Here is a 15,111-nt window from a genome sequence, read left to right as displayed (position 1 = left end):
CCCAGCAGCTAGGGATTTCCTAAATAGTTATCTCCCCTAATGTGGGCATGTTTTTAATACAGACTCCTTATGTCGTACTACAATCCATATAAGGAATTCAGACTTTATAAAAGTTGTATTTAAAATATATTTAAACTCAGCAAAAAAAGAAACGTCCTCTAACTGTCAACTGCATTTATTTTCAGCAAACTTAACATGTGTAAATATTTGTATGAACATAACAAGATTCAACAACTGAGACATAAACTGAACAAGTACCACAGATGTGACTAACAGAAATGGAGTAATGTGTCCCTGAACAAAGGGGGGGTCAAAATCAAAAGTAACAGTCGGTATCTGGTGTGGCCACCAGCTGCATTAAGTACAGCAGTGCATCTTCTCCTCATGGACTGCACCAGATTTGCCTGTTCTTGCTGTGAGATGTTACCCCACTCTTCCACCAAGGCACCCTGGACATTTATTTATTTCATCTCTGGGGGGAATGGCCCTAGCCCTCACCCTCCGATCCAACACTCCCGAAGACACTCCTGCATTGTCTTGGCTGTGTGCTTAGGGTCATTGTCCTGTTAGAAGGTGAACCTTCACCCCAGTCTGAGGTCCTGAGTGCTCTGGACCAGGTTTTCATCAAGGATCTCTCTGTACTTTGCTCTGTTCATCTTTCCCTCGATCCTGACCAGTCTCCCAGTCCTTGCCTGTGAAAAACATCCCCACAGCATGATGCTGCCTCCACCATGCTTCACTGTAGGCATGGTGCCAGGTTTCCTACAGACGTGATGCTTGGCATTCAGGCCAAAGAGTTTAATCTTGGTTTCATCATACCATAGAATATTGTTTCTCATGGTCGGAGAGTCCTATTAGGTGCCTTTTACTGAGGAGTGGCTTCCGTCTGGCCACTTTAACATAAAGGCCTGATTGGTGGAGTGCTGCATAGATGGTTGTCCTTCTGGAAGGTTCTCCCATCTCCACAGATAAACTCTGGAGCTTCCAATCTTCTTCCATTTAAGAATGGAGGCCACTGTGTTCTTGGGGACCTTCAATGCTGCGGAAATGTTTGGTACCCTTCCCCAGATTTGTGCCTCAACACAATCCTGTCGGACAATTCCTTTGACCTCATGGCTTTGTTTTTGCTCTGACATGCACTGTCAACTGTGGAACCTTATATAGACATGTGTGTGCCTTTCCAAATCATGTCCAATCGATTGAATTTACCACAGGTGGCCTCGAATTAACTTGTAGAAACAGCCCAAGGATGATCAATGGAAACAAGATACACCTGAGCTGAATTTTGAATCTCATAGCAAAGGGTCTGAACACTTATGTAAATAAGGTATTTCTGTTTTTCTAAAATCCTGTTTTCACTTTGTCATTATGGGGAATTGTGTGTAGATTGATGACAAAAAATAATAATAATCCATTTTAGAATAAGGCTGTAACGTGAAAAAATTTGGAAAAAGTCAAGGGGTCTGAATACTTTCCCAATGCATTGAAGTACAGTACCAACGTACAGTGGGGGAAAAAAGTATTTGATCCCCTGCTGATTTTGTACGTTTGCCCACTGATAAAGAAAGGATCAGTCTATAATTTTAATGGTAGGTTTATTTGAACAGTGAGAGACAGAATAACAACGTAAATATCCAGAAAAACGCATGTCAAAAATGTTATAAATTGATTTGCATTTTAATGAGGGAAATAAGTATTTGACCCCCTCTCAATCAGAAACATTTCTGGCTCCCAGGTGTCTTTTATACAGGTAACGAGCTGAGATTAGGAGCACACTTAAAGGGAGTGCTCCTAACCACAGCTTGTTACCTGTAAAAAAGACACCTGTCCACAGAAGCAATCAATCAATCAGATTCCAAACTCTCCACCATGGCCAAGACCAAATAGCTCTCCAAGGATGTCAGGGACAAGATTGTAGACCTACACAAGGCTGGAATGGGCTACAAGACCATCGCCAAGCAGCTTGGTGAGAAAGTGACAACATTTGGTGCGATTATTCGCAAATGGAAGAAACACAAAAGAACTGTCAATCTCCCTCGGCCTGGGGCTCCATGCAAGATCTCACTTTGTGGGGTTGCAATGATCATGAGAACGGTGAGGAATCAGCCCAGAACTACACGGGAGGATCTTGTCAATGATCTCAAGGCAGCTGACCATAGTCACCAAGAAAACAATTGGTAACACACTATGCCGTGAAGGACTGAAATCCTGCAGCGCCCGCAAGGTCCCCCTGCTCAAGAATACATATACATGCCCGTCTGAACTTTGCCAATGAACATCTGAATGATTCAGAGGACAACTGGGTGAAAGTGTTGTGGTCAGATGAGACCAAAATGGAGCTCTTTGGCATCAACTCAACTCGCCGTGTTTGGAGGAGGAGGAATGCTGCCTATGACCCCAAGAACAAAAAAATTTAAATAACATTGTCAATGAAATGTTTCATGGGTTTTATGATGATTTAGTAAAGCTTATTGACCGAGTTGGAAAACCTTTTGAAATGGGAATTGAATTTCAATTGTTTGAATATGAATCTTTGTCAAATCAATTAAAGTACAGTCAAACAGATTTTTTTTCTTCTGTTTAGTCTATTGTCTACAAAGGTTGTTACATTTTAACTACAAAGTAATAAAAAATCTCCCTTCACTTTACATTAAAGTAACTTGTTCTCAACTGGCCTACCTGATTAAATACAGGTTAAATAAGTTGCTTGCTCCTGGGTAAATACATTATAAATACATGTATATCTCTTGTACAAGGGATATACATGTACAAGGGAAATACAAATACAACATTGTAATTAAAGAGTTGGTTGTTAAAGATTGTTACATTGTAAGTACAATTTAACTAAAATGGTTATACCTAATGTTCTCCTTTCTCCTAATTTCTCCTGGTCAGCCTATTGTCAACAAAGGTGGTTACATTATAACTTCATAGTAATTATAAAGGTTATACCCTACTGGGTTTCACTTTACATTCAGTTGCTTGCTCCTGGGTAGGTACACGTTAGATACAAGTATATGCTATGTAACTACATTGTTCTTACATTATACTTAATTCGGTATAGCTTTTGAGCCAGGTCATAATCTACAAATAAACAAATTGAAAATGACCGGTAGTTATTGACAGGGTGTGCCTTGTTACAGTTGCTGTTACCAGGTCCTATAGCCCATTTGACAACCCTGATATTACATGTGGATTCAATGGTAGTGGCACCCTGTAGTTAAATGTAACAAGGTCAGATTTCGTTTTGAGTTATTAACATGGTAATTCACAGTTGACTTTCAAATGTGTAATTACAAAACATTACTTACATAGCGGAATAAGAAAGTGTGTAATAATGTCAGTAATTACACATGTGGAATAACCTTCAGCAATTGTGTAATAACTGATAGATCTACAACCTTAATAGAATGTAATTGCATAGCAACATCTATGTAACTACTATGTTGTTACTACAGTTATTACTGTGTAGTCACATAGTGATAGGGGCAACTTAATGTTTAGTGTTACAGACAGCTGTTCTATATGTCCAGCATATAAAAAAAATTACACTAAAAAATGACATGGGACTACAGCGGCATTCCGGAAAATTGCAAATGTGCAATCATATATTTAATGGGTTTTGTTCAATCTGTCCAATGTTTTCTTAACAGAGCAAACCGCCATTTACCCTGCAGTAAATCTACTACAATTGTCAACCAAAGTATTGCCCTCACATCTAACTGCTATATGGGTTCTCATATTGAAGGGACAGCAAGGTTCAACATTAATTTAGTTTATGTTTGACAAGAAAGGCCTCCCCTATATATGAGGGCATGCTTTAAGACCTTTCCATTTCCCTGTGCTTGTCAGTCATTGAAGATTGAGATTCCCCTGACTAGACAGAATAAACAAACCATGTTTTCATATTATTCACACCTGACATTTTTGCCATAGGTATATGGTTTTCTTTTCTAAGACTCAGTATTCACCAGCTTTTACACCACCCATTTCAATATGTATGTGTGTGTGTGGTTGTGTGTGCACATATGTGCATGCGTGTGTTTGTGTGTGTGCCTGCATACGTGTGTATGTGTGTTTTGATAATACGGTGGTTATTTGTTGATAGATTCACATCTTTCCAGAAAAGATAACATGTCCCTTTCTTGTATTAGCTGGTAAACATGCAGGCATAGTGATACAACAATGAGTCTGTTTTTAGCGATAAATATCCAGATGCTGATGACTGGCCAAGATAACCAACGTGTCTTCAGAGGTTATCTGTTAGGCTGTCACATTTGGCTATATTTTATCACAGTTTATCTTTTATCTGTTTGGCTAGTGGCTACCAATAGAAATCACAACAGGGAGATTTTTTTGGGCTTGGAAGGAGAAAAGCTGTACTTACTGAATCAATAGAACTTGACGTAACCTTTTTGCCTCTGAGAGGGGCAAAATAGCTATATTTTTTTATACTTCTAAATGTTAATAGGGAATTTGAAGCAATGTAAATCAAGTAATGGAAGCTCATCATAATGGAATGGCTAGTTTAATTTGTATTAAGGAAATGTTAAGTATGCTCTATTGAATAGGCTTGTCAATATCAATATTTTGTTGTTGTATACTATCGTCAAATTACAAGAATTTAAAGGTTGAATGCTGGATGAGATTACATGAAACCGCCATAAGAAAATAGAACATATCTTACCTTTTCTAATTTCTGTTAGAAAAATTGCATGCTATTGTCTTCAATTGGAAAATAAGTAAATTAAATGCATATACAAAAAACATATTTGTTGTCACCCACACTTTAGTTATAAAATCAAACTCTAATTAATGAAGCACTCTAGTGGCAGCATCTCAGAAGTATTTCTATCCATTTTCGCCCATTAGGCCTGTGAAGGTGGGACTCCTTTTGAGAGAGGCTTTTAGATGAATCATATTATCTGTAGGTTCTGACACAAGAAGCCTTCTTGACCTCCCCTTCTTGAAGAATCCATTATCTTAAACTATCACGGTAATCCTGGCTTTGGGAGGCGAGAGAGGGAAGCTAGAATCAAGCCTAATAGATAGCAAATAAGATTAATCTATGATCTAAGTGCCGATTACACTTGGACCTGCCCTTGAACACTCAGGTGTAACCTTGAGATCTGCATCTACTCTTGGCCAGCAATTGGATTGAAGGTCCCATAACGCCTGGGTTGTAGGAGGGGCACTTTGCCAAGACCTCACCCCTGAGAGATCAAAGGCCAAGAAGCTTAACCCTTACAAAACCGAAAGGTGTTACATATTATGGGTAATGGCTGGCCAAGACAAATATATGAAGACCACCTATTTTGTATTGATAAATGTTTTGCAGCAGTGAAATGGCAATACTGAACATTGTGTAGATACGATCCCTATACGATGATACAGAATGACACATTGTAGACCAGTATCTATACTACAAAAGATCTGTTTGCAGTCATTTGCATGTAAGAAAACTGTGTATATACTGCATGTAAATTGCCAGAAAATTATGGCATATCTTGAGAAATGACCGAAATACAGTACTTTGTGTGGTAGGTTATAGGTTTCAGAATAAATCAGAAAAAGGTCTGAGGATAGTCACATATTTTGACTCTGAATAACTGTCATGAAATGGTGTCATGAAATGCGCGTTTAACATATGGAGATCAATAGTTAGTAGGTGTCTCTCACTCAAAGTTCAGATCTCCCTAGCTACACGTAGGAGCCTCAGACACCACACAGACTCGTGGATCGATGCTCCCTCCAGTTTGACTCTGAAGCTGACTATTTGATTAATCTGCCGGGGCAGCCAGGGAAGAGACAAGGCACACAACAGCAGATAGTTTCATGCCATTAGGATGGCTGGAGTAATGAAATTTCATTTAATTTGTCAGGGAGGGAGTGCTAATGTTAAAAAGCTTTTGGATAATAAAAAAGTCTGAGAGATCTGAAGGAAAGCCTTAAGTAATTACTCCAAGTGTCTTGGGTCCTCTCAGTAGAATATTTACATTACTGTCATAGAGGTCCTGAGAGTAATTAAATTAGTGAAGTGGGTAAGCTCTTTATTCCTAGATGTTTCAACTATTTTTTTTTGACAGAAATGGCTAGCATGCATAGACAAAGGCTTTGTCCTTTATGATATAATAGTGAAGCAGTAAAGCCACAACAGGCTATGTTAGTCAGGGGTAGACCTTTTAGAGGAGGACAGTATTTCATAGCAGACTACAAGTAAATGCCACCTATGCACCAATCCACCCCGGGAGTCTGTGATATGCCAACCATTCACTGGTCTTTCTGCATACTGTTTGTCTCCATTGATGCTATTTAAAGTGTATGTAATTTGCATTGCCATGAAACTCCTGTAAGGTAACAACTGTGCATCAGCGGACATTTGTTAAAAATAAGTCATTTTAATATCTCAATTGAGTCTTACAAATTAGAGCTATCAGCTGAGTAAACATTGTAATACATGTACCTTGAGGTCAATCCAGTTTTTTTTCTCCCATTCAAGCATATGCATGTAATCACTTGAATTTGTTTAACTATTTTTTATTGGAGATAAGTTGATGATGAGACAAGTACATAAAAGTAATGATTCTCATTGAAAAGGAACTTGGTTCAGCTTAAAGGCCATTCCAGTTTACATTTCAAGGTAAAGGCTCCTTGGCAGTGTTAAAGAGGTCTTTAGAACAAAACAAGAATAAATCCAACTATGGATGCGTACAAACTGACATCTCTATCAGGGTATATCAGCATCCTTTCTCACTCCACTCGGGCCGTTCTAAGATAGATGAGTGAAAGGGCCTGGAAATGTATCTGACCGCAGGCTTACTCTAATGAATAACTTCCACTTTAGGTCCTGCAATGTAAGCAGAAAGTCCACCTTGCAAGTGTTGAAGCCCTGTCATGAATCTAACCCAACAGCCGACATAATATCAGGGCGACAACACTTGTATGACTTCCATTTTCTTAGCTTTCTATTGATTTTCAGTTAATAACTGGAGGAAATACTAAACGTCTGTGCTGAGTACCTAATAAATCCTGTCTGAGCTTTTTTATTGAGGAGAATTTAATAAAAGCAACGGTCTGGGCATGGGGATTTGTCTCTGGCTTGAGAGGACAAAAAAGAGGATGGGAGGAGAGGGAAACATGCAGAGAGAGGCTAAACCCCCATCTTCATTAAGTTGACATCTTTGAGGACCTTGACCCGGATGCATAAAACACCATAAGTTAATTTCCCCCTCATCTTTTCGCTTAAAGTTTCCTTAACTTTAAGTCAATTGGACAAAACATTTTAAGGTGAATTTCACCTTTAAATTAAGTGAAAAAGTTAAGGGTGCTCATGAGATCCCTTAACTGCTTCATTCAGTATGGATATTAATGTAAACAGCACTTGTGGAGGTGAATGTTGCTTTCATCAGCTCTGGTAACAAAAGGAAAACATCAACCAGCTAGCTACTTAGTTAAACAATGGAAGGTGCACAATCCATGGCTACAAAGCTAGCTGGTTAGTTAGCTATAGCTACACTGTAAACTATCTTGACGTACTTGAAAGTAATATAAACAAGGTGAGAAAAAAAGTAACAAGAAATGTGGTTTATTATATTATGAAGCAATTTGGTTATCCTGTCTTGATTGTAGAAGTTATATTATGCTATGTCACAAAATGAAAGTGATCTCTTTGACGAGACGTTTAGTCGGTGTCTGGCTTGCCATGAATCCATGGTAAGCCATACATGCCTTCAAACTACCTTAAAACCCCTTGAGGACGCCTTACCCAAGGCTCTATGCAATGCCCTTAAACAATATCCCCTTAGGTAAGGGAAATGATTCCTTAAGGTAAACACCTAAGATGTTTTATGCAACCGGGCCCTTGGCTATAATGCAATCCACATAAGGTAAACAAAGCTAACCTATGGAACTATATGTAACATATATGTATGCATTCATACAGCCTTCATAACAGCTATGTAAGACATAACGCCTGCCATAGAATATTATGAAAGTCGTTATAATGGCCGGTATAGCTGACAGAAAAATGTGTTGCCATGTAACCTTAGGTAAACTGACACTATAACACAGTCCATCTGACCACAAATTCCATGCTCTATAACAGTTTCACTATAATCTCAATTGAACTTTGTTGCTGTTGAACTTTGTTGCTGTATTGAACTTTGTTGCTGTTTTAAAATCACCATGGTGATATCCCGAGCAGTTTCCTTCCTCTCCAGCAGCTCAGTTAGGAAGGCTGGATCTTTGTAATAGCAGGGTGGTATGATACCAGGAGTTTAAATGATCATGCATGCAATTATGAGTGATCCTTTCCTGGATCCATTCAAAGCAGCATTGGCATGCTGTATCTCCTCAAACTGCTGAAAATCAGAGAAATGTGGTAGCTCAGAAATGATGTGATGCTATAGTCAAATATAGATAACTAATGATATACTTGCTAATGGGATTCTATGTATTTATTAGCATAATAACAATAATCCCAGAATAAAACATCTTCCCTAAGGCCAGGTAAGTCAACGGATGGTTAGTATGTCCCCGTCTGCCTTTTATGTGAACCATCAAAACATTTAATGAATTCTTACCAAAGAAAAAGTGTTTTGACAATGAGAATTCAACATAAAATCTCCACTTCTTTCATATCAAGGTAGGACATATTAATTTGCCATTCACATTGACTCCTAAATAACAGCATCACTCCCTCGTGTTTGGTAACCATACTATATACTTACAGGAAAGAAAAGTTGAATCAAGGAAGCAACCACTCAAAGCAGGTTATACAAAATAAAAGCAGTCATGTAAACATAAAGTCTGCTAGGATAAGCAGGGGATGATTGAACCAAAGGTATTTATAAGGGCTCATTGGATAACCTGGCCTTCTTGGAGAAATTGAACATCAGAGCATCTAATGGTCTCCAGACAACTACAAAAATAACAATTGAACTCTTGGCTTTATAGTGCTGCAGATTTTTACAGTACAGTGTACCTGTGCCAATATACTCAGAGGGAATGTTGAACGGACTCAGATTGTCAACCTCATTATGTATACCTATTTTAACATGCACTGGCATTTGCATGATCAAATATTAATTTACAAAGGGGAACTGGTTCCATATAAATGATCAATTAACCAATGCTCACTCTTGAAACAACAGGGTCACATTTGATCATTTGGCTTATCTTTCTCAGTGTATACTTAATATGAATGTCTGGTGTGCTAGGTAAGACTTAAGTTCACCTGTCTGCTCTACTTTTTATGTGTTATTGTCATTGAAAATAAAAGGTGCAAACTTTGCCACAGTTTGAATAATCAGAGCTACGTATGTAATTTCCAAGTACAGATGTTATTCCCCTGCATATTCCCCTGAATTTGATCATTAAAATGATGTGAATTAAGATATAAGCCACCATGGGTAAATTATAAAATACAAAATACACACAACATCCCTTTGCTGGTTCAGAGCAACGTTGTAGTCAAACTGAATACAGTGTGTGTGTTCTTTATCAGTAATAGCATATTTTTTCATGTGGATTCTAACTCATCTCTTAAAATGCACTTACATGTTTGATACATGAATAAACAGTAATGTCTGTGCCTTGGAGTTCATTCAGGTCTATTGAATGGCGGTAGAATAAAACACTTCCTGGTTTTATGAGGTGCCACAAGAGGCTTCCCTGTTTAAGGATTCTATACACAAAAAGGGTTGATATGACGTTTCTATATATTTATTCCTTGTTTATAAGATTATAAATTGTAACTTGTGTCTCAGTTAAGTGAGGGAAATGCAACTAAATTTCAAAACAGAACAAATTGTATTGCATTGTGTTGTCTGTTTAGGTTCCAACAGCACATTCCTGAGATCATCAATCTATGTTTCATGCGGATGTTATACAAAAAATACACATGTGCTTTAGACAGATCAGGTTTCAGTCTCAGAAGATGAACAGTAGTTTTCATATCACACATATACACTGAACAAAATGAAAAATACAACATGAAAAGAGTTGGTCCCATGTTTCATGAGCTGAAATAAAATATCCAATACATTTTCCACACACACAAATTAGTTTATATCCTTGTTAGTGAGCATTTCTCCTTTGCAAAGAAAATCCTTTCACCTGACAGGTGTGGCAAGAATCTGATTAAACAGCATGATCGTTACACAGGTGCACCTTGTGCTGGGGACAATAAAAGGTCACTCTAAAATGTGCAGTTTTGTCACACAACACAATGACACAGATGTCTCAAGTTTTGAGGGAGAGTGCAATTGGCATGCTAACTGTATGAATGTCCACCAGAGCTGTTGCCAGAGAATTTAATGTTCATTTATTTACCATAAACTCCAATGTTGATTTAGAGAATTTCGCAGTATGTCCAACCCGCCTCACAACCGCAGACAGCGTGTATGGCATCCTGTTTGCTGATGTCAACGTTGTAAACAGAGTTCCCCATGGTGGTGTTGGGGTTATGGTATGGGCAGGCATAAGCTACGGACAATGAACAGAATTAATTTTATCGATGGCAATTTGAATGTACAGAGATACTGTAATGAGATCCTGAGATCCTGAGGCCCATTATCGTGCCATTCATCCGCCGCTGTCACCTCATGTTTCAGCATGATAATGCATGGCCCCATGTCGCAAGGATCTGTACACAATTCCTGGAAGCTGAAAATGTCCCAGTTCTTCCATGGCCTGCACACTCACCAAACATGTCACCCATTGAGAATGTTTGGGATGCTATCATTCGACCTGCAGGACAGCGTGTTCCAGTTCCCGTCAATATCCAGCATCTTCGCATAGCCATTGAAGAGAAGTGGGACAACATTCCACAGGCCTCAATCAACAGCCTGATTAACTCTATGCGAAGGAGACTTGTCGTGCTGCTTGATGCAAATGGTGGTCACACCAGATACTGACTGGTTTTCTGATCCACGCCCCTACTTTTTTTTAAAGCTCTCTGTGACCAACAGATGCATATCTGTAATCCCAATCATGTGAAATCCATAGATTAGGACCTAATTAATTTATTTCAATTGGCTGATTTCCTTACACTGTAACTCAGTCAAATCTTTGAAATTGTTCCATGTTGCGTTTATATTTTAGTTCAGTAAAATAAAATATTTGGGCTATCCTCTACCATTCTTGCATCTCAACTTGTCATGTACCATGTACTACTGTACATGAAAATGTCCACCTTTTAGTATTCTCGAATGGCAAATGGTGTTTCCATATGACCCATGGCTGCATGTTTTAAAATGGCGCCGGAAGAAATGGCAGCAGTTTTACGGGCACCCAACCAATTGTGCTATTATGTGTTTTTTTCGCGTTATTTGTAACTTATTTTGTACATAATGTTTCTGCAACCGTATCTTACGGCAAAAAAGAGCTTCTGGATATCAGGACAGCAATCACTCACCTCAGATTAGACAAAGATTTTTTTCTATAACAAGGACGACGCACAAGACATTCTCCAAACACCCCACAGGGCCGACATCCCCGTTATTTGCAAGAGGAAGCAACGCAGGTACAGAGGACAAAGAGCCGGATGCCTGGTCAGGACCTGGAGAAGGCGACTGGGAAAGCTGCCGTTACCGTCAATACTACTCGTCAACGTGCAATCATTGGACAATAAATTAGACGAGGTACGATCACGAATATCCTACCAACAGGATATCAAAAATTGTAATATCTTATGTTTCACGGAATCGTGACTGAATGACGACATGGATATTCAGCTAGCGGGATATACGCTGCACCGGCAAGATAGAACAGCACACTCCGGTAAGACGAGGGGGGGCGGTCTGTGCATATTTGTAAACAACAGCTGGTGCACGAAATCTAAGGAAGTCTCCAGATTTTGCTCGCCTGAAGCAGAGTATATTGTGTGTGGCAGACCAGGGGGTTTGGTCAAGACGTTTACATAGATCAGACACGGACAGAGTATGATTAGCTTGGTTTCAGGGGTGTTTATTAAAAAATAAATCAAAAAGAAAAGAACAGGTCACCCCCATGAGACCCTCTCCAAGATACCTTCTCCTGGGCTCCGGGTCTTTCTGTATCCTGTCGGGCACACAAACTCAACTCCCTCGGCTTAGCTCGGGTAACCGTATCCAACCACATGGAAGTCACCTCACTTCCCCTAGTCCTCTCTCTGTGTGCTGCCCTTCTGGCAGCTTTATGGGCCTCGGACAGCTGGTGAGCAATCCGCCCTTGATTACTCACCAGCTCCCAATCAGCTCCAATTAGTCCGGTCCGGAGAGCCCGTCGAGACCTGGCACATCCAGCAGATGGAACCACTGCCTCGTGATGTATACTACATCTGTTACCAGGCCTCGACGAGTCTCCCCCTAGTGGCTGACCTGCTGTACGCCACATGTGATAAATTGCTGGCCACACTACTTGCCTAGAGAGTTTTCAGCTATACATTTTGTGGCTGTTTATTTACCACCACAGACAGATGCTGGCACTAAGACTGCACTCAGTCAGCTGTATAAGGAAATAAGCAAACAGGAAACCACAGGAAACCAGAGGCGGCGCTCCTAGTGGCCGGAGACTTTAATGCAGGGAAACTTAAATCAGTTCTACCAAATTTCTATCAACATGTTAAATGTGCAACCAGAGGGAAAATAATTATACATCACCTGTACTCCACACACAGAGACGCGTACAAAGCTCTCCCTCGCCCTCCATTTGGTAAATCCGACCACAACTCTATCCTCCTGATTCCTGCTTAAAAGCAAAAATTAAAGCAGGAATCACCAGTGACTCGGTCTATAAAAAAGTGGTCAGATGAAGCAGATGCTAAACTACAGGACTGTTTTGCTATCACAGACTGGAACATGTTCCGGGATTCTTCCGATGGCATTGAGGAGTACACCACATCAGTCACTGGCTTTATCAATAAGTGCATCGAGGACGTTGTCCCCACAGTGACTGTACGTACATACCCCAACCACTGAGCTAAAGGGTAGAGCTGCCGCTTTCAAGGTGCGGGACTCTAACCCGGAAGTTTACAAGAACCATCAAACAGGCAAAGCATCAATACAGGGCTAAGATTGAATCATACTACACCAGCTCCGACGCTCGTCTTATGTGGCAGGGCTCGCAAACTATTACAGACTACAAAGGGAAGCACAGCCGCGAGCTGCCCAGTGATACGAGCCTACCAGACAAGCTAAATCACTTCTATGCTCGCTTCGAGGCAAGCAACACTGAGGCATGCATGAGAGCATCAGCTGTTCTGGACGACTGTGTGATCACGCTCTCCGTAGCCGATGTGAGTAAGACCTTTAAACAGGTCAACATACACAAGGCTGCTGGGCCAGATGGATTACTAGGACATGTGCTCCGGGCATGTGCTGACCAACTGGCAGGTGTCTTCACTGACATTTTCAGGATGTCCCTGATTGAGTCTGTAATACCAACATGTTTCAAGCAGACCACCATAGTCCCTGTGCCAAAGAACACAAAGGCAACCTGCCTAAATGACTACAGACCCGTAGCACTCACATGCGTAGCCATGAAGTGCTTTGAAAGGTTGGTAATGGCTCACATCAACACCATTATCCCAGAAACCCTAGACCCACTCCAACTTGTAAACCGCCCAAACAGATCCACAGATGATGCAATCTCTATTGCACTCCACACTGCCCATTCCCACCTGGACAAAAGGAACACTTATGTGAGAATGCTATACATTGACTACAGCTCAGAGTTCAACACCATAGTACCCTCAAAGCTCATCACTAAGCTAAGGATCCTGGGACTAAACACCTCCCTCTGCAACTGGATCCTGGACTTCCAGACGGGCCGCCTCCAGCTGGTGAGGGTAGGTAGCAACACATATGACACGCTGATCCTCAACACTGGAGCTCCACAGGGGTGCGTGCTCAGTCCCCTCCTGTACGCCCTGTTCACCCATGACTGCATGGCCAGGCACAATTCCAACACCATCATTAAGTTTGCAGATGACACAACAGTGGTAGGCCTGATCACTGACAACAACGAGACAGCCTATAGGGAGGAGGTCAGAGACCTGGCCGGTTGGTGCCAGAATAACAACCTATCCCTCAACGTAACCGAGACTAAGGAGATGATTGTGGACTACAGGAAAACGAGGCCCGAGCACGCCCCCATTCTCATTGACGGGGCTGTAGTGGAGCAGATTGAGAGCTTCAAGTTCCTTGGTGTCCACATCAACAACAAACTAGAATGGTCCAAACACACCAAGACAGTCATGAAGAGGGCACGACAAAGCCTATTCCCCTTCAGGAAACTAAAAGGATTTGGCATGGGTCCTGAGATCCTCAAAAGGTTCTACAGCTGCAACATCGAGAGCATCCTGACTGGTTGCATCACTGCCTGGTACGGCAATTGCTCGGGCTCTGACCGCAAGGCACTACAGAGGGTAGTGCGTACGGCCCAGTACATCACTGGGGCTAAGCTGCCTGCCATCCAGGACCTCTACACCAGGCGGTGTCAAAGGAAGGCCCTAAAAATTGTCAAAGACCCCAGCCACCCCAGTCATAGACTGTTCTCTCTACTACCGCATGGCAAGCGAGGACAAAAAGTCTAGGACATAAAGGCTTCTCAACAGTTTTTATCCCCAAGCCATAAGACTCCTGAACAGGTAATCAAATGGCTACCCGGACTATTTGCATTGTGTGCTGCTACTCTCTGTTTATCATATATGCATAGTCACATTAACCATATCTACATGTACATACTACCTCAATCAGCCTGACTAACCCGGTGTCTGTATGTAGCCTCGCTACTTTTATAGCCTCGCTGCTGTATATAGCTTGTCTTTTTACTGTTGTTTTATTTCTTTACTTACCTATTGTTCACCTAACACCTTTTTTTGCACTATTGGTTAGAGTCTGTAAGTAAGCATTTCACTGTAAGGTTGTATTCGGCGCACGTGACAAATAAACTTTGATTTGATTTGATTCATATACAGACATACAGTGTACATCCCTCTAAAAGTTTGAAAGAACCCAGTGAAATTATAATAATAACATTGTTCTAGTGGTTAGTATTGTAGCAAAACAGATTATTATGTTAAATACATATTACAAATCAGTCTGTAGAAGCTTTACAATTAGCTATTGG

This window comes from Salmo trutta, chromosome 7 (assembly GCF_901001165.1).
Source record: "Salmo trutta chromosome 7, fSalTru1.1, whole genome shotgun sequence".
Taxonomy (NCBI): Eukaryota; Metazoa; Chordata; class Actinopteri; order Salmoniformes; family Salmonidae; genus Salmo; species Salmo trutta.
Note: the sequence above shows the minus strand (reverse complement) of the source record.